The sequence below is a fragment of the Natrix helvetica genome (assembly GCF_964273705.1).
Source record: "Natrix helvetica genome assembly, chromosome: 7".
Lineage (NCBI taxonomy): Eukaryota > Metazoa > Chordata > Lepidosauria > Squamata > Natricidae > Natrix > Natrix helvetica.
In genome coordinates, this window is record NC_138558.1 from 32303871 (window position 1) to 32321061 (window position 17191).

The 17191-nt window shown below is 37.9% G+C and overlaps 1 protein-coding gene across 3 annotated transcripts in view; it reads left to right on the forward strand.

Annotated features, from left to right (window-relative positions):
* Positions 1-10139: 10139 nt before the first annotated feature.
* ELF2 (E74 like ETS transcription factor 2) overlaps positions 10140-17191 on the forward strand; it is a 42341-nt gene continuing 35289 nt past the window's right edge. For all 3 annotated transcript variants that reach the window (XM_081959117.1, XM_081959119.1, XM_081959118.1), the window contains exon 1: positions 10140-10298. The gene's annotated coding sequence lies outside the window, so the exon portion shown is untranslated. The remainder of the gene's footprint in view (positions 10299-17191) is intronic.

The following is a 17191-nucleotide window of genomic DNA, read 5'->3' on the forward strand; positions in this document are numbered from 1 at the left end:
ACACATAACACAATGTTCAGGCATACTGGAATCTAATCTGAATCCCTTGCTAGCTGACTAGGTGAAAGGAATTTCCAATATATAGCCTGGTCTTGTGTCAGAGCTTTGATAAAGTAAATAACTTGTCCAAGTGATATTATACAGAGCCTTAACTAGCCTTTAATAACTCAATATTTGAGTTACATTTGAGAGGCTGCCACAAAAGAAGGAAGAGATAACCTATTCTATTGTAGAGCAAGGCAAGAAGTAATGGATGGAAACTTGTCAAAGTTTCCAACCGAGAATTGAGAAATTTCCTGACAGTGAAAACAATCAGTGAAATGACTTGTCCTCAGAAGTTATGGGTGCTTATCACTAGAGGTTTTTAAGAAGACATTAGACGGCAACTTGCTTGTAATGTAGGGTCTCCTACTTGGGTAAGGAGTTCGATTAGAAGACCTCCAAGATCCCTTCCAACTCTGAATTATTCTGCATAATATATATTTTTCTTCCTTTCCTCCCCTATTTCTTTCTTCCCCTCCCCTTCCCCTCTTTTTCCTTTTAAACATCAACACAGTTTTATTTTTTTATTATAATTATATAAAATTATGTTATGGTTTTAATTCCAACAAGTCTTCAGCAAGTATTAGGCTTAAGGTATGTTAGCATTGCCTTACATTCTCATAGTGTTTTATAAATTCTAGTATTCATGACCTTTTATAGTTGCCTTAGTTTATAGCATTTATTTATTTGTATCCCACCTTTGTTTTTACAAATAATTCAAGGTGGCAAATATATCTAACATACCTTTCTCTTATTTTACCCACAATAACCCTGTAACATGAATTGAGCTGAGAGAGAGTGATTGGTCCGAGGTCACTCAGCTGGCTTTCATGGCTAAGGCAGGACTAGAACTCATGTTCTTCCACTTTCTAATCTTGAGCTAGATTATTCTTCAAAAATTAATTGTAATTTTATAGAATTCATTTGTGTTTTAATACCTATACTTTATAATTTTACATGAATTTTACCTTCACTTTTTATTTTATCATTATGGATCTATTTCTATTTTAGCACAATTATGTTATTAGTGACATGCTATAAGACTGAAATCAATTTGATTGATTGAATAGTAATACTAATGCTCTCTGAGCATAGAATGCCCTCACTTGAAGTTCAGAGTGAATAGTAATAGTGTAAGACATAGTAGTTTTAGTAATAAGTCATAATTGTCATTGTAATAACATAGAGCTAGCAATAGAACATAATATAGGAAGCATTCACATATCACTTACAGTATATATGTGTTTTTTTACAAAATCAAATATATCAATCATTAGAGGGAGATGTAAAGAAACCATCTGTCCAGAGTTCAATACTTTTGTCTGAGTCAATCTAACTAGGCAAAATTTAAAAAACAACCCATGATTACCTCTCATTAGTGTGCTGAAGGCCTTATTCCAAGGCTCTGTGCTTCAGAAGTGTTGCTGTTGTGTGAGATCTAAAGGTGTAGAGATGTATGGAGAAGGATTTTTAGCACCCAAAACAGGGTTATAAAAGAATGGAACACATAGATGAATGCATTATCAGACTAGCATATAATTTCCTTCTGATCACATTCAGAGACATTCCAGAAATTTTGTAGAATTTTTGTTGTTGCTTATGAAAACCCACTATATTTCAGGGCTTGAAATTGCAGTTTTGGAATTGAAACAATGCCTGATGAGTTCAGTGAGGCTTTTCAGTATATAGCTGAATATAGCAGTGTAGCATCCATTCAACCCATTGGTTTGTCATGTTATCTTCTTTATTTCCTATACTAGAAAATTGGTTTGAAATTTTTCTCTTTACTTTTGCATTTTCAGAACTAAAGAAAGAAAAAATAAATGACCTTCCAAGATCAATCCAATAGTGAGATTTCTTCATTCCAATGCTAAGAAGTAACTCCTTTTGAATGCATCCTATAAAAAGCAAAATTAACACCTTAAAAGCATTTGCTTGTTATTGCACTTTGTAATCACACATTAATAATAGTACTGAACATTAATTTTGCTTGCCAATCTGTCCTTTATCTGAACAAAATTATTCTGCTGAACATTTATTGTTTTGAGAGATACAATGCTCAATGGGATGCAATTATAAATATGGTAATATACAATGAACACTGAAGTTGTTTGTTTACTTTTGCCTGTATATTGGGGAGGGATTTAAAACCAGTAAAATACCTATTTCTCAATGCAGCCATATTTGCTGGAAACCTCATTTGTCTGTATTGCTATATGGAATAAATAAGTATTTAAGATTAAGAATGGAGTCATACTTTATCCTGATAGTTGTTTCCTTAAGAAGCTTTAAGTTTCTTGTCTGAAACCATCTGAAACTGGTTGGAAAGGAAACTTGCTTATAAAATTCCTGTTCAAATTTCAATCTGTTCTTTCAGTCTGGTAATGTTGCTAGCCAGGTGTTGTGTGCATACTGGTTATCACAGACCCTCACTGGTGGATTACCCTGTTTTGAGATTACATGCCTTCACAAAAGGGAAAAAAAGCTATTTTATCATTCTTTGCATCATTTGGGTTAGAAGAGAAAACTGAAGAATTCCTATCAGTTTCACCTGCTTTCCTTTCTAAGGGCCCATCAGAATCCATAGATGGGCTTGTTTAAAAGCATCCATTGTTACACCAGCCACTAGGAGGGGGTTCTTTTCTGCAGGTGGCCAGAAGGTTGAAAGAAGGCAGCAATTGTGGCTGGAAGATAGGGAATTTCTTGCCACAGTGCACAGTAGTCAGCTGGAGCGGAGACATTTATCTACAACAAAGCATTGTATGTAGCAGCTGCAGTTGGAAAACACTTATCTTGACAAAAAAAAAGAGGGGGGGGGGAGATAGGCTGGAGGCAGAGAAGCAGGACTAGAAGAGCCCAGTGGCCTTGTTCATTTACTGTAGCGATGTATAAGTAGCAACCAGAACCTTGAATAATTAACCCTGGAAGCAAACTGTTAACCAATGTAGCTTGGGAAGCAGAGGTGTTTCATGAAATGATTGTCGCTGTCTTCTGTAAAGCATTTTATACTAGAATATAATTCTAATGAACAGCTATAGAATTCTCGGGTGAATCTCCTTTCAAGTATTAATCAAGGTGGGCTCTTCACCAAGCTTTTAAACCCAGTCAGGGTCATCTTGCCATTTGCTGAGGCCTCTTGGCATTGTAAGTGAATGACTATAAATTTTAGAGCAGGTTTTTTTGAAATTGGCTTCAGGATTTTTTAAAATTAACATGAAAAGGTTTTTAAATGCCTGTTTTAGATCATTACACTTTTGCTTTCTTCAAGTTTATAGTGCATGGCAAAACATAGCTGGTTACCGAAAATGGGCAAATCTTAAAAGTCGGTGAGTACAGTAATATTAAATTATACTGCTATACAGATTTGATATTTCTTTAGAATTAATAAATTTTAAACAGGATTATATTAATTACATTATACACATTATATTACATTAATCATTTGTGGGAGGATTAAAGCTATTTCAAGATTTACTATTGGTCCTTAGATCCATGTTTCTAGTACTGCTAAAGTACTTTAGTCCCTCTTAATCTGGGACAGGAAAAGAGAGAACCTACATGGTTTTGGGGTCACCTGGACTACCAATTTATTGATAGCTAATCACTGATATTCTTTCCTATCTCTTCCTATTTTTGGTTTCTGCTGATCCTAATGGTTGAAGTGCCTAAATTCTGCATTTTATTTGTTTGCAATTTAAACAGTGTTTTTCTTATTTTTATTTCCGGATTGATCCCTTTGCTTTTGTAAACCAATATGGGCAATCTCATCAATCAGCATAAACAAGAATGGGCTGGTGGTCAGGGATGATGGGATTTATTGTCCAGGAATATTTGGAGAATCAGTTTTCTCATCAGTGGCTTAAGAATCTTAACTAGTTTATAAATGTTTATGAATCTGAAAGTTTGCATATTGCCTGTACATCAACCACTTTTCAGCCTTGAACCCAAGTGAAGTCACTTTAAATTTTACTTCAGTTCCCTTAAAAATGGAAACAATTTAACAGTCATATCTAGAGATAAATGTTTTATCACGTTTTAGTAAAACACATATATATGCAGAAGCCATAAAACGAACAGAAAATAGTTGGAAACTATTTCAATTACAGTATCGAATTGGACTGTCAGTCAACACACAAAGTTATGAAAAAAATTGCACTTGTTCATCCTGGTTGAAGACCTCCAGGCAAATTCCAGCTTTGTTATGCTGGTTGTATGCTATTATTTTAGCTTTACTGTTTTATAAAGAAATACTTTCAGTAATAATTATATATAACATTCTGTATTAGAAAGAATGTCTTGATGGTTGGTGTTGCTTATAAAATAATTTAGTGAAACATAAAATTCATAAACATGTTCTATTCATTGTCCACCGTGACTGCTTTTTAAATACAGCTATTATACTTTAGGCAATGTAAAATGTTCTTCCCGCATACATTGTTCTGGGAGATTTGTGGTCAATTTATGGGATGACCGCTTTGCTGTTTTACCACATAAAAATAGCAATTAAAGCTTTTGACAAATTGAATATCTTGTTTTATAATATATTTAAAAATGGAACATAAAATAGTTCCATTTCATAATTTACTACATTTTGAAGGTTAATGTCTATCCCAACACTTTGCCTAAGTTTATTTTTTGGGAGGTAGAATGAAAATGACTTTATTTTCATTGGAAGTACAAAACATATATATTGCAATAAATACAGTGCATTTAAAGTTTCATTTCTATCTATTGCTATGGGCTTTTTTAAACGATTGGATATTTTATAAATGAGTCAGAATATAGTTAGGACAAATCAGGCAGTAATAAGGCATAGGATGACTATTGCTGCCTCTCTGTTAAAGATAGGTCGATCAATCCCTGTTAATATCTCACCAGATGGCAGCATCTGGCTAACTCTGGGCTTAGTAGCTAAGTTGTATTGGATTGATTGGTTCTTGAATAAATTACCAGTCAATTCTAGGGTTATAAACAAGATTGGGATGTTAATGTGTACAAATATAGAAAGTTAGTTTGGTGTAGTAGTAATGATGGCCTAGAAACAGAAGATTTTGAATTCTAGATGTGCCCCAGGCATGAAAACTTGGGGTAACTTTGGGCCAGTCATTCTTTTAGTGCAGTCCAAGATAGTTGTTGTGGAGAAAATAGGAGGCAGGAGTTCAGTATTAGTAGGCTTACTGCCTTGAGTTATAAAGGTAGTCTTTGACTTACAAACACAATTAAGCTCCATATTCGTTGCTAAGGAAGACATTTGTTAAGTGAATTTTGCCCCATTTTATGATCTTGTCAGAGTTAAGTGAATCACTGCAATTGTTAAATTAGTAACATGGTTGTTAAGTCCTCATTGACTTAGTTTGTCGGAAGATAGCAAAAGAGGATCACATGACTCTGGGACACTGCAACTATCATAAATATGAATCTTTTGCCAGGCATCCGAATTTTTATCAAATGACCATGAGGATGCTTCAAATGACCATGAGGATGCTGCAAAGGTTGTGTTAAAAATCAGTCACTTTTTTTAGTGCCATTGTAACTTTGAACAGTCACTAAATGAACTGTGGTAAGTCGAAAGACTAGCTGTATATTAAAGGTAGGATGAAAATCCAATAATAGCCTCAAAGCTACAGTATATTTATAACATAGCTAGGAAAACTGTGTTGACGTTTGCATGTAGTCATCAGAAATTAAACTTCTTTAAATTTTGTTGTTAAACAAGTCAGTTAGTCCAGGGTTGGATTAAGGCCAACTAATGCTCTAATCAGAGCCTAACTACGGTACTTTGTGATGGAAGGAAAACTCTCACACCTTGAGATGCAAACAAATATGATACCTTGCAGTAGTGGGTTGTCAATTTTTTTACTACCAGTTGGGGCATGTGTGTGACACATGCACATGTGCAGAAGCGTCTGGGCGCGTGGGCAGAGACCCTTCAGTTTAGCTGATCTGGGCCGAACTGGCAGTAACTCTCCTTTGTACCTTGCCAACATTTCCAAACCGAACTTACTGGTTAATCATTCACCGTGCCAAAGAAAACATTTTTTAAAACAATGCAGATTGTTTAACATGGAAAATAAGGACAATTACAAAAAGAAAAGATTGAAGTTAAGTATGGCAGTGGAAGAGTTAAGGGCATGATAGCCAGGGGGGAAAGTCTCTTCCCTTATTTTGCTACTGGTTAATCCAGGATTGAGTTGCTATATATTTACATAACATGCTAAGGCACATCCAGCAAACTGCACTTTCACTTGATACAGTGCATAAAATGTGGGAGATCTGATGTTGCTATATTTTTAGTAATTATTGTTTATGATTTTGCTACAGCATTCCCAAACCTTTATTAAGAGTATTCATCCCGACTAAATAGCATATCAGATGTTCACATCAGATTCCGAAGAGAAAAAGAGAGAAAAATAGATGAAAAGTGTCTTTGAAATTTATGAGAGATTGGTTGTTTTTTCATTCTCCTTTGCTATGAAATATTCACAATGCTGCTGTTAGATTAGTTCTCTCTAGCTTATCTGCGACCTCAGACAGCATTAACAGTGATCAGAGGGAGGATCTGCATTCCAAAACACTAGAGGGCACCAAGTTGAAAAAGGCCGTTTTATACAAAAGCCTTTGTAGAGAAATGAAACTTTCTCTAAGTTTGATTACTCTAAAGTTCTGACATGACTTTCTGACCTTTCAATGAGACCTAAATACTGTTGCTTGAAGTTACTGCCTTGTGCTGCTCATGATGGAGTCAGCTCCTTGAAGGTCATCCCAATAAGTCCTTCCCAGAATGAAGAGAATGTATATCTGTCAAGCCGGCCTCCCTCAGCAACCAAGAAAGAAATCACTTAACTCCATTGTACAGAATTAAGAGTACTTTTACTGGTTATGAAAAGATAGCAGCTAAGCAAAGCAAGGTCTGAGGTAAAAGCACGCAAAATCATACATATCAATATTTGTCCAATCCCCTCCCCCCGTAACCCCCATCCCATTGTCCAATCTGCAAATTCCTCAGGTGCCATGTGGGTTTCATCTCCAATGAGCATCATCAGGTTGGTATGCAGGATGGTTGGCCTTGACTAACTCTAAAAACCAGTCTTCAGCATGCACAGTAGATGGTGAGAACAAAACTCCATTTTAACAGCCTCTCCTGTACCAAATCTTCTCTTCCCAAATACCAGCCCCCCCCCTTTCAATGGCAGCCGAAAGCAAATAGCGAAGCAGAGGCTGACAGTATCTTTTGCAGAATTGAGCTTTTCCAATCTGAAAGCCAGAGAGACAAAGGTGCAAGGCAAACTCATACCTCTAAAATAGCAAGCTGAGATCAATTCTAAATCACATGTCATCAGAAAAGCAAGCCAGCATTGATTAGCAGAATTGAGAATCCAAGATTCAAAAGCCAGAGGTGACAAAAACTCTTAAGGTAAGTGCTTTGCTGTATAAAATCTGCTAGCCAATTTTACCAACATGCTTTTTGTTAGTTCCTGCAATTTTATATATCTTTATTCTTTTTTAATTAAAGGACATATTTCTGTATCAGGGCACTAAATCAGGATTGATGGAAAATATCAAATGAAACTCATAAGCTAGCCTTAGATCCGACATTCAACGAGAGATGAGAAAATACGTTTTATGTATTTTTGAGTGGAGGAAATGAATTGATTTAAAAAGGAATGTATTGTTTTGAAAAAAATGTACAATACACCGAGTTCTTGCTATTTTTTAAATACTTCAATTTTTATATACCATTATCCTCATTATCTCCCTTCAAAGAGAGCTCAAGCTATTTTTTATATGTGAGGCTCCGGCTAAAACGGTAAAAGCAAAAATAAGAGGCAAAATCCTTTATCCAGCATGAGATAAATTTTTCTATTTGCCTTCACTTTCACTCTGACCTGCAATTAATTAAACTGCAATTACAGTTTTAAAATAGCGTTTCAGCTTTTTTCTGACACAAGTCTTGGCACACTTGTCTAATCTATAATGCCTCAGTATAATCTATAATGTATCAGTCACATCATCTTGGTGTTGATGCAGCCATGCATAAACACCTGAATTTCTATTGAGTGGCTGAAGCTGCTGCACATGGGTTGCCTCCCTTATCATTGCCTTCTATGATTATTTTGGCTTATGTTGCAGGAGAAACTAGACATTTGGTTTCTGTGAAGATCCTTCTATGTAAGGAGAGTAATGCCTATGATTGTAAGAGCCATTCAAAAGTTATGGGATTCCTCATGTACACTGGAATATCAGTCATCTGGAAGACAATGCTAATAGTGTTTATACATGGTCAGCATTCTTTCAAAAGACCTGAAGACCTGTATTTTAAAGTGTTGCTAGTTCAGTTTAACTGACAATGGGGCATGTTGATGGTCCTCTCCCACAGATAAATTCATTAAAGATTTCCTGATGCTCCTGCCAAAAGAGGGGTTTTCATGCTATGCTTTCCACTGTTATTACTTGGGTGGGAGCCACTGCCACTTTACTTACTATGTAACAGTATTGTACATATTCCATAGGATGCTTCCAAGTGTTGATGATGGTGGCCACTTACTACCTGTCCTGTCTTGACTTGCAGTTTTTACCAATTTTAAATATTTAAAAAATTGGGGAGAAATTGACAAGAGTGTGGTCAATTTCCTATTCTAGCCTAAGTGACAGCTGAATAAACCTCTGTCCAAAAGTAACTGCCAGGTTACTGGGTGAAGGGTAGGCTAGGATGAAATGGGAAAATATTCCCTCAATTCATTGCACAAAATAAAGCTCCTCTTGCTTTATCTTGCTCCATTCCCTTAACACTGGGAGTGGGGAAAGCAACACATTGCCAAATCTGTCCTTAATTTGTCCAAGAACAAAATCCCTTGCAAGGGTCCTATTGAGGCAGATTAAACAGGTGTGTCAAGGTGGTGCAAATTATGTCATTACATTATTTGACAACTGAAAATGTTGAGGAAGGCTCTGTGGGAAGCAGCCACAGTGAGTGAGTAATATGCACACAGCCAGTTAACCCAATACAGGATGTCCTTGACTTACAACAGTTCATTTAGAGCAGTGGTTCTCAACCTTCCCAATGCCATGACCCTTTAATACAGTTCCTCATGTTGTGGTGATCCCCAACCATAAAATTGGTGTCTCAGTTCCTAAAACCATCGAAAATATGTGTTTTCCGATGGTCTTAGGCGACCCCTGTGAAAGAGTCATTTGACCCCCAAAGGGGTCCCGACCCAAAGGTTGAGCACTGATTTAGAGACTGTTTAAAGTTACAATGGAACTGAAAAAAGTGACTACCATTTTTCAGTTACAATCTTTGTGGCGTCCCCATTATCCATGTGATCACCTTTCGCAACCTTTTGACAAGCAAAGTCAATGGGGAATCCAGATTCACTTAACAACTGAGTTAGTAACTTAATAACTGCCCAGGGATTCACTTAACAACAGTGGTTAGAAAGGTCGTAAAATGGGGCAAAACTCAACAACATTGGTCTGAATTGTGGTAGTAAGCCAAGGACTATCCATACACCTCACTGAAATGTGAGAATACAGTACATGAAATATGAATTTAGGCACATCTCTAGGCTGCTAAAATCCCGATGAACGCTAAATGCAGCTAAGAGGCAGGGGGGGAAAATCCTCCAGTGGCCATCCAGATTTTTGCACAACCTTAGAGAAAGAGAGCATAGAAATATAAGAAAATCCTTGCCAAAAGAGCTGAAGAAGAAAAGTATCGATTCTCTACCATTACTAAACTGAACCGATCTCCTGCCCTTCCTCTATACTATAGCAACCGGCGAAGAGAAACTGACGGTCCTTTCACGTTCAATTCCTCAACCCGTAGCACAATAATATTATTAATGTTAGCTGCCCTACTCCGGCGGCGGCAGCAGCGGCGGCGCTTCTTTATGCAACGGAGAGCGCCCGTGCCCGCTCAGCGAAAGCGCTTCAGGTGCGTGAGCATGTGCAGAAACGGGGACCGAGGCCCGGAGTCGCGTAATTCTCTCGGCAGCGCGGCGGGTGAATGAGGCAAGCAAAAAGGCCAGCCCGCCCGCCCGCTGTGTCGCACGGGCCCAGCTCCCTCCCCAGTGTCTCCTCCCCCGCGTTGGGCGGCTGCTACTCTTCGCCGCTGCTGTTCGCCAGGAACCAACCCTCGTCTTTCCCATCCCCGCCCGGAGCTGCTTCTCTCCCGGCGGTTGCTACCGGCTGTTTGCCTCCCGCCGCCGCTCGGCCTGCTGCGAGAAGGCGACGCTTCCCTTTGACACATAAACAAGGTAAGGGGAGGGCAGGCGGACCAGGGGAAGGGCTCCCTCGCGGCGGCGCTCCGGTCCGCGCCGTCGGAGGCGATACCCGGAGCCTTTCGGGCCCAGAGAGAAATGGCAGCGGCTCTCGGGGACTGAAGCCGGCCTTGGCAGCGACGGCAGAGAAAGGCGAGCCCCCCCCCCCGGCTTAGTTTGGTCCCCCTTTCCGCCCGGCCCGTGAATGAGAATCGTGGGGGGAAGATTCCGTTAACAGGAATCGCCGCGGGGAAGAAGAGCCGATCTCCGTCTGAACCCCCGCCCCGCTTCCCTCTCTGTCCGTTGGCGAGCGTGTGATCCGGGCGACCGGAGCGGCCGGGAGAGGTTGGTCTCAGCTAGGCGGTCCCACGGGGCTTGTGTATGTGTGTAGGGGGAGGGGTGTTAATCTCAGACAGGGAGGTTGGGGGGGGGGATCCAGCTTTCCTTTTATTAATCGGTTTACGCGACTGCTGGTGTGTGTGTGTGTTCGTTAGGGGAGCGATTAAGGGAGAGTGACATCAACTGCCTCTGGAAAAAGTGCCCCCCTCCCCCCGCACCTCCCCCCCCGGTTCCGCCGAACTGTAATTTTCCTTCTCAGTTAAACGATTGTGCAACTTGTACACAAGAATGTGGTATGTGTGTAGTGAAGGAAGGACGGGGACGGGCAGGAAAATCTGATTGAGCTGGCTTCACCCAGCGAAGCTTTTGCCTGTCAGGTTTTTTTGTTTGGGGTTTTGAAGTCTCTGCGCTCCCCGCTTAATCGGAATATTATACCAAATTTGCAAAGAATGAAGGGGGAACAGAAGAGCTTGAAGGAATCGTCCTCCAGCCGCAAAAGGGGAATCTTTTAAAATATCTTCGGTTCCCCTCCCCCCCCCTGCACGCCACCCCGGTGCAGGCTTGGCTTTGTTGATCGTCTTGGAAGGGGAAGAAGTGCAAGTGGGTAAGCGAGGCCCTCGTTGCCGGGAAATGAAGCCGCTTCGGCCGGTCTCCTTGTCAATTGGGATGACATTACTTGCCTCCTAGCTCTCCCTCCATCCCCCCCTCCTCCTCCAAACCTTTACTTTCGGTTTCTCGTATTATTTCCCGGATGAGCATTGCATACGCACGTACTTGGGGAAAGCCTTGCTTAGACCGTCTTGGTGGTTGTGACAGGGCTCCCCCCTCCCCTCCCCGTTAGATTGCAAAACAACAACAACGGAACCATTGAATATGCCTGGCCTAGTAGTATTTGCAATGTCTTTACAAGTCAGGTTACGCAAGAAAGTTGTAACTGCATCCCGACCAATTTTCTCTTTACTGCTGGCTGGCTCCTTATGACTGCGTTGTTTTTAGTCCTGCTTCGGATTGTTTGGAATATGAGAAAACTGAATGGGATGATGACCCTTTTAACAGCCCTGGTGAAAAAAAAATATGAAAAAAAAAGAACCAGCTGCTGAGGGGGTTTCCCTTTTACATTTATTTTTGCATTGTTAATTAGATAGCCTGCCTACCTTTATAGAAGCTCAAGGCACTTGCATGAAGATTTTCCTTCATCTTATCTCAACAACAACCTTGTGAGGTGGTTTGGGCTGAGAGAGGAGGAAGTCAGCCTGTAAGTTTCTATATCTTAGGCTGAGCTAGATTTGAACCAGGGTCTCTCCAGTTCTAGTTGAAAATTTAAAACATTGGACTATACTGGCCATTCTTTTGTTTGCATAATCTGTGCATTTGAAATATATTGCATCAGTGAAGCCAATTGTGACTGAACAGATACATAAGCAAAAAGCCATATATTCTTTGTTCTCAAAATATTAGCTATGAAATATAATATAAAGTATTTATATTTGAATATTATATACATACACACACACATACATGTACATATATATATATATATATATATATATATTTGAATTTTGAGATAGCTACAAAATCAGTGTGTTATAAAGATTAAGATAATGGACTATGACTATGATGAGGGAAACTCAAGAAGTGTAGAAGCATTCTGGGGTTTTAAGGTCAATTTTTCTCTCTCTACTCAACCTATTTGACACAGTTATTATCATATGAAAACATTTGAAAAGTGAGTGTTATGTTCCAAGTAAAACTGCCTTCTGCAGTTGGCTGATGGTGATTTTGTCAATGCTGATGGTGTTCAAGTGGGGCTCCACATATTTTGGGATTGTATCTAAGGCACCTATTAGTATTTGGTACTATTTTTGTTTATTTTACCACAGTCATTTATTTCTTTTTGCGGGTCTTTGTATTTTGTTATCTTCTCCAGTTTTTTCTTTTCTATTCTGCTGTTTCTGGGTACTACCATTTTCCAGACTTTTCTCTTTCAGAATATTGACAGTTGTTAAATCTGGGCTGTTATGCAGCAGGTGCTTGTCTGTTTGAACTATAAAGTTCCAGAGTACTTTAGCTTCTTCATTGTTTATTATTATTATTATGCTTTGCCCAATAATCAGCAGTTTTTAAACTGGATTTGGCTTTTTATCTACCCATCAAATCTTTCCCAAAGACTTGGAATAGGCAGATGCTATTTGATGGTATAAAAGTTATCATCACAAGATAAAATGCATTTGAATGATGCTCCACATCACTCAATCCACTTTTGGGGATTACAACCAAGGTGCCTATTATTAGTGTTACCTTACCTTTCTTTTGCCAAAGTACTTCCACTTCTATTTGCACATCTGTATTTTGTAATATCTCTGGTTCTTTCTCTTCTACTGTCTCCAGGTTCTACCATGTTTTCCAGTTCTCCATATGAGGTCAAATTTTCCTTCTCATTTTTAGTCTCACTGTCTCATTTTTTAAACATTACTTCATTAATTTGAGTATAAAGTAAGAAGAGTCAGTATAATTTCGTATTGAACCATCCTGTCACATCTCTTGCTTATCTCACATCCCGTAACTTTTCCTATATGTTTAGGATAGTTATTTTTAGGGAAGGATTTCTTTTTAATCTAGCTCATGAGTATAGCTTTATTTTGTTTTGTTTAGCAATGTAGCATAAAGCATCTAATTTATTGGCAATGACTTTTTGGACATTTTGAATTAGGGAAGAACCCGATTCTTATGAGAAGTCATAAGTAACACTAAATTCAGTCACAGTCTTAAGGACATGACATTCAACATAGTTTAATAGTTTTCACATGAAAAATACTGTAATATGTCTTGCTTGATATATAAATCAAGCAAAGCATAAATCTGAAAGGGGCAAAGGTTTAATCTTTTTGGTTTAATTAATAAGTGGATTCTGAATGTTTGTTAACTTTGAATGGATTGTACTTTAGCTTTTATTTAGTTCTCATTGTTGCAAACCACACATTTAGTGAAATGCAGTCTGTGTATCATTTTATTACATGTTTCCCTGAAAATAAGACGGGGTCTTATTTTCTTTTGACCCCCGAAATAAGTGCTTGGCCTTATTTTTGGGGAGGTTATATTATTTTTGAGGTGCAGAAGGCAGCAAGTGTGGTCACCTCATGGCTCTTGCTGTGTTGCAATATTTTGGGGGACAGTTTATTTTCGGGAGAGGGCTTCTTTTAGCACATGCGCTCAAAAGTCCGATTAGGTTTATTATCCGGGGAGGTCTTATTTTCAGGGAAACAGGGTAGTACAGGTAATCCTCGACTTACAACAGTTCACTTAGTGATCTTTTGAAGTTACAACGACACTGAAAAAAGTATGACCATTTTTCACACTTATGACTGTTGCAACATCCCCATGGTCACATGATTTACATTTGGATGTTTGGCAACTGATTCACATTTATCACTGTTGCAGTATCCTGGGGTCATGTGATTACCTTTGCAACCTTCTGACAAGCAAAGTCAGTGTGGAAACAAGATTCACGTAACATCTGTGTTACTAATTCAACAACTGCAGTGATTCAATTAACAAATGTGACAAAAATCGTAAAATGGGGCAAGACTCACTTAACAAATTTCTCACTTAACAGCCTAAGGTTTGAGCTCAATTTAGGTCATAAATTGAGAACTACCTGTAATACTTGTTATTAGACACAAAAGAGAGTTGTTTCTATATAAATGTCTATGCCAGTTGTCTAACCATGACTTTCACTTGATGAACAGAAATTAACTTTGAAAACCCTATGCATATATTTAAGTATCATGTTGTGGTTGGATCATTATTTGATAAGTCTCCATCTGGGATTGTCACAGTGATCCATTAGGATGGTCCAATTAGAGATAAATTAATTCACTTTGAATTTGGTAAAAATGGTTGAGAAATAATTGGAGCATTGATCTCCAGCAACTCTGACTGAATCTGAGTGAATTTATCACAGAGTCCATTTGCAGACCTATGAGATAACAATAATGGTAGAAATCAAATCCTCTTTTTTTTAACCTTGACTGAATTAATTGAATCAGATCCAATTTTACTGTTCTGGATGGTAAAGAGTGTTTCAATTAAATAATCTCTGTTGGAGGATGATCCGTGAGTTAACCCTGCTGTTCTGTTCTTCCTATCCATAATTCCAACAGTTTTAACTAAGTTAATCATACTTCCTGTTTTGGAGGGGAAGGGAGATGTTAAGCAAAGATAAAATAGGATAAATATTTAATGTCATTGTAATTCTGTATGGAAGAAAGCTTCATCTGTTGATTGCATTTTTTGTTTTAAAGATATAGAAGTCCTGACATAGAAAAAGTGATTACTGAGTGTTTCCTTTTGCTGGCTATCTTCTTACCAGGGTATTGTGATTGTTGTGGGCTGCTTTGGGGTAGCTAGTAATTGGGTACCAATGGGAACATTCCTCTGTTTGCCTGCATTCATTTTCCCAACTATCTCCTGTGCTGGCCGCTAGTAATTGCTTGACTCAGTTCATTCTCAAAAATACTTTAAAACCCCTTGAGTCTGTCAATGATGCAAGATGGACTTCTTATTTTTCCATGGAGTGATAATATTAATCTGATTTGAAGGCAGTTATGGATGCTCTTTATCTCTATATTGACATCATGCATCTACTGTGCTTGACCTAGACATGATCAAGGAATTGAAAGTAAAATACAGATTGGGTGCAACATTTTTTTCAGCTTCTAATGGAGGAATGAATTTTAATTCATTTCTGATAATTTGTATTTTTTCTGATGGATCACTACAGATGCTAAGTCATGCTCTGTATTTTTTGGAACCTTGAAACTAAGTTATAATTACAGCAATATATTGACAGCTCTGCATTTCTGTGGTTGATTTAGAAGTATATATTTTTCTGCTCTATCATCTGCTTATAAGTTGTGACTTTCTGCTTATTGTTCCCTGCCTTAAGAAAGCAATTACTGTAGTCTTTATTTGGCCTGGGATTAAATGGTTCTTTTTGTAGTCTGTAGCACTGACAGCAATCAAACTACAAATACCCATAATTTGAAGGCAGGTACCTTTTTCAGGGTTTAGTTTTCACAGGCATATATTAACGGGAGCGCTATTACTTTTACCATTCTGATTTTCGTTGTCCTTCAACTCTCTATGATTTTGTGTAACTTATATTGCTTTCTTCTGTAGAGTATCTATCGTCTTCACTTTTTGGCGGTTGACTTTTAAGTTCATTGAGTGTGCAGGTCTGTTGATAATTCATTATCTTTTTCTTTTTAACATTAATTCAGATTTTTCACATCTAATTTTACTTGTGTAATGCGTTTTTATAAATCTTTACTTGCAACTAACCAAATAGTGCTTGTCTGTCTATCTTAATTGTTACTATTTCTATTTCTTATTTTGATTTCAGCTGTCATATATTTTTCTGTGTGGCCGTTCTTATAACGCATTTATAGCAGAAGTTAAATATATAGGGAAATTATATATATTTGTTTTACTTGCTTCACCATTCTGAAACATTTTATTTCTTTAAACTCTTTTTTTCTGTAATTTATTTATAATATAGCTTTCTCAAGAATAATCAGACATTATGGCATAATCATTACTATTAACACTGTATGCTCTACATTCTGGTGTATCTACACAAACACTTTCTTGTAATCAATGAAGCAAAGGTGAAGCTGCTTCTTATATATTTTCTTGCTTTTTATTATCTATCTTATGATAGCCATCTGGTCTTATGTCCCTATGTCATTTTTTAAAACCTATCTCTTTAGTTGGCATGTTTTCATATATGGTTGTGTTAATATTTGCAAAACCTTGAGCAAACCCTCGCTTGTGTGAAAATTAGTACAATGGTTCAATTAGTTCTACATTGTCTTTATCTCTTTTCTTCAGTTTAGGTATATTCACTGATCTTATTTTTAGATTCATATTAGCTAATATACAGCAGTCACCTCTCCTGCAGGTTTGTAACAATTCAATAGCTGGCATTTCATCTGCTCTAGATGCTTTCCTAAATGAAAGCTGATCTGTTGTTTGGCACATCTCTGTGATTGATTGCTGAGTATATTCTCTTTATTAAAGTTTCTGTAATTATGCAGAATACTATTTCATTTCTTACTGAGATTTCCTTTTTCTCCAATTTATTCTTCCTTGCTTGACCTTGGAAATTTTTATTCATTCATTGTACTGTACACCCTCTGTTCCTAGGGGGTTTCCTCCTTTGACTTTCTGAGAAATCTAGGGATTTCACATCTCTACCAGAATGAGTCCTCGTTGACTATATTTGAACAGTCTGTCATTTTGTTTTTGATTGGTGTTTTCAGTTTTATTCTGAAATTATCCATCTGGTAACGTCCAAATGCCTTTTTTGAGGGAGAGGGTCGCACTGCCTGTCTTGAAGGAGGTGATGTTAAGCCCCCTTTTATAGAGGCCATCCTTTAACCCCACAATTTTAGACATTTTCCCTCAAACTCCAGTCTTTCTCTTTGCAGTCTGAGTTCAGTATGGGGTACAGTAGCACAATTACATTGGTTGTGCTTATAGATGACTTCTGG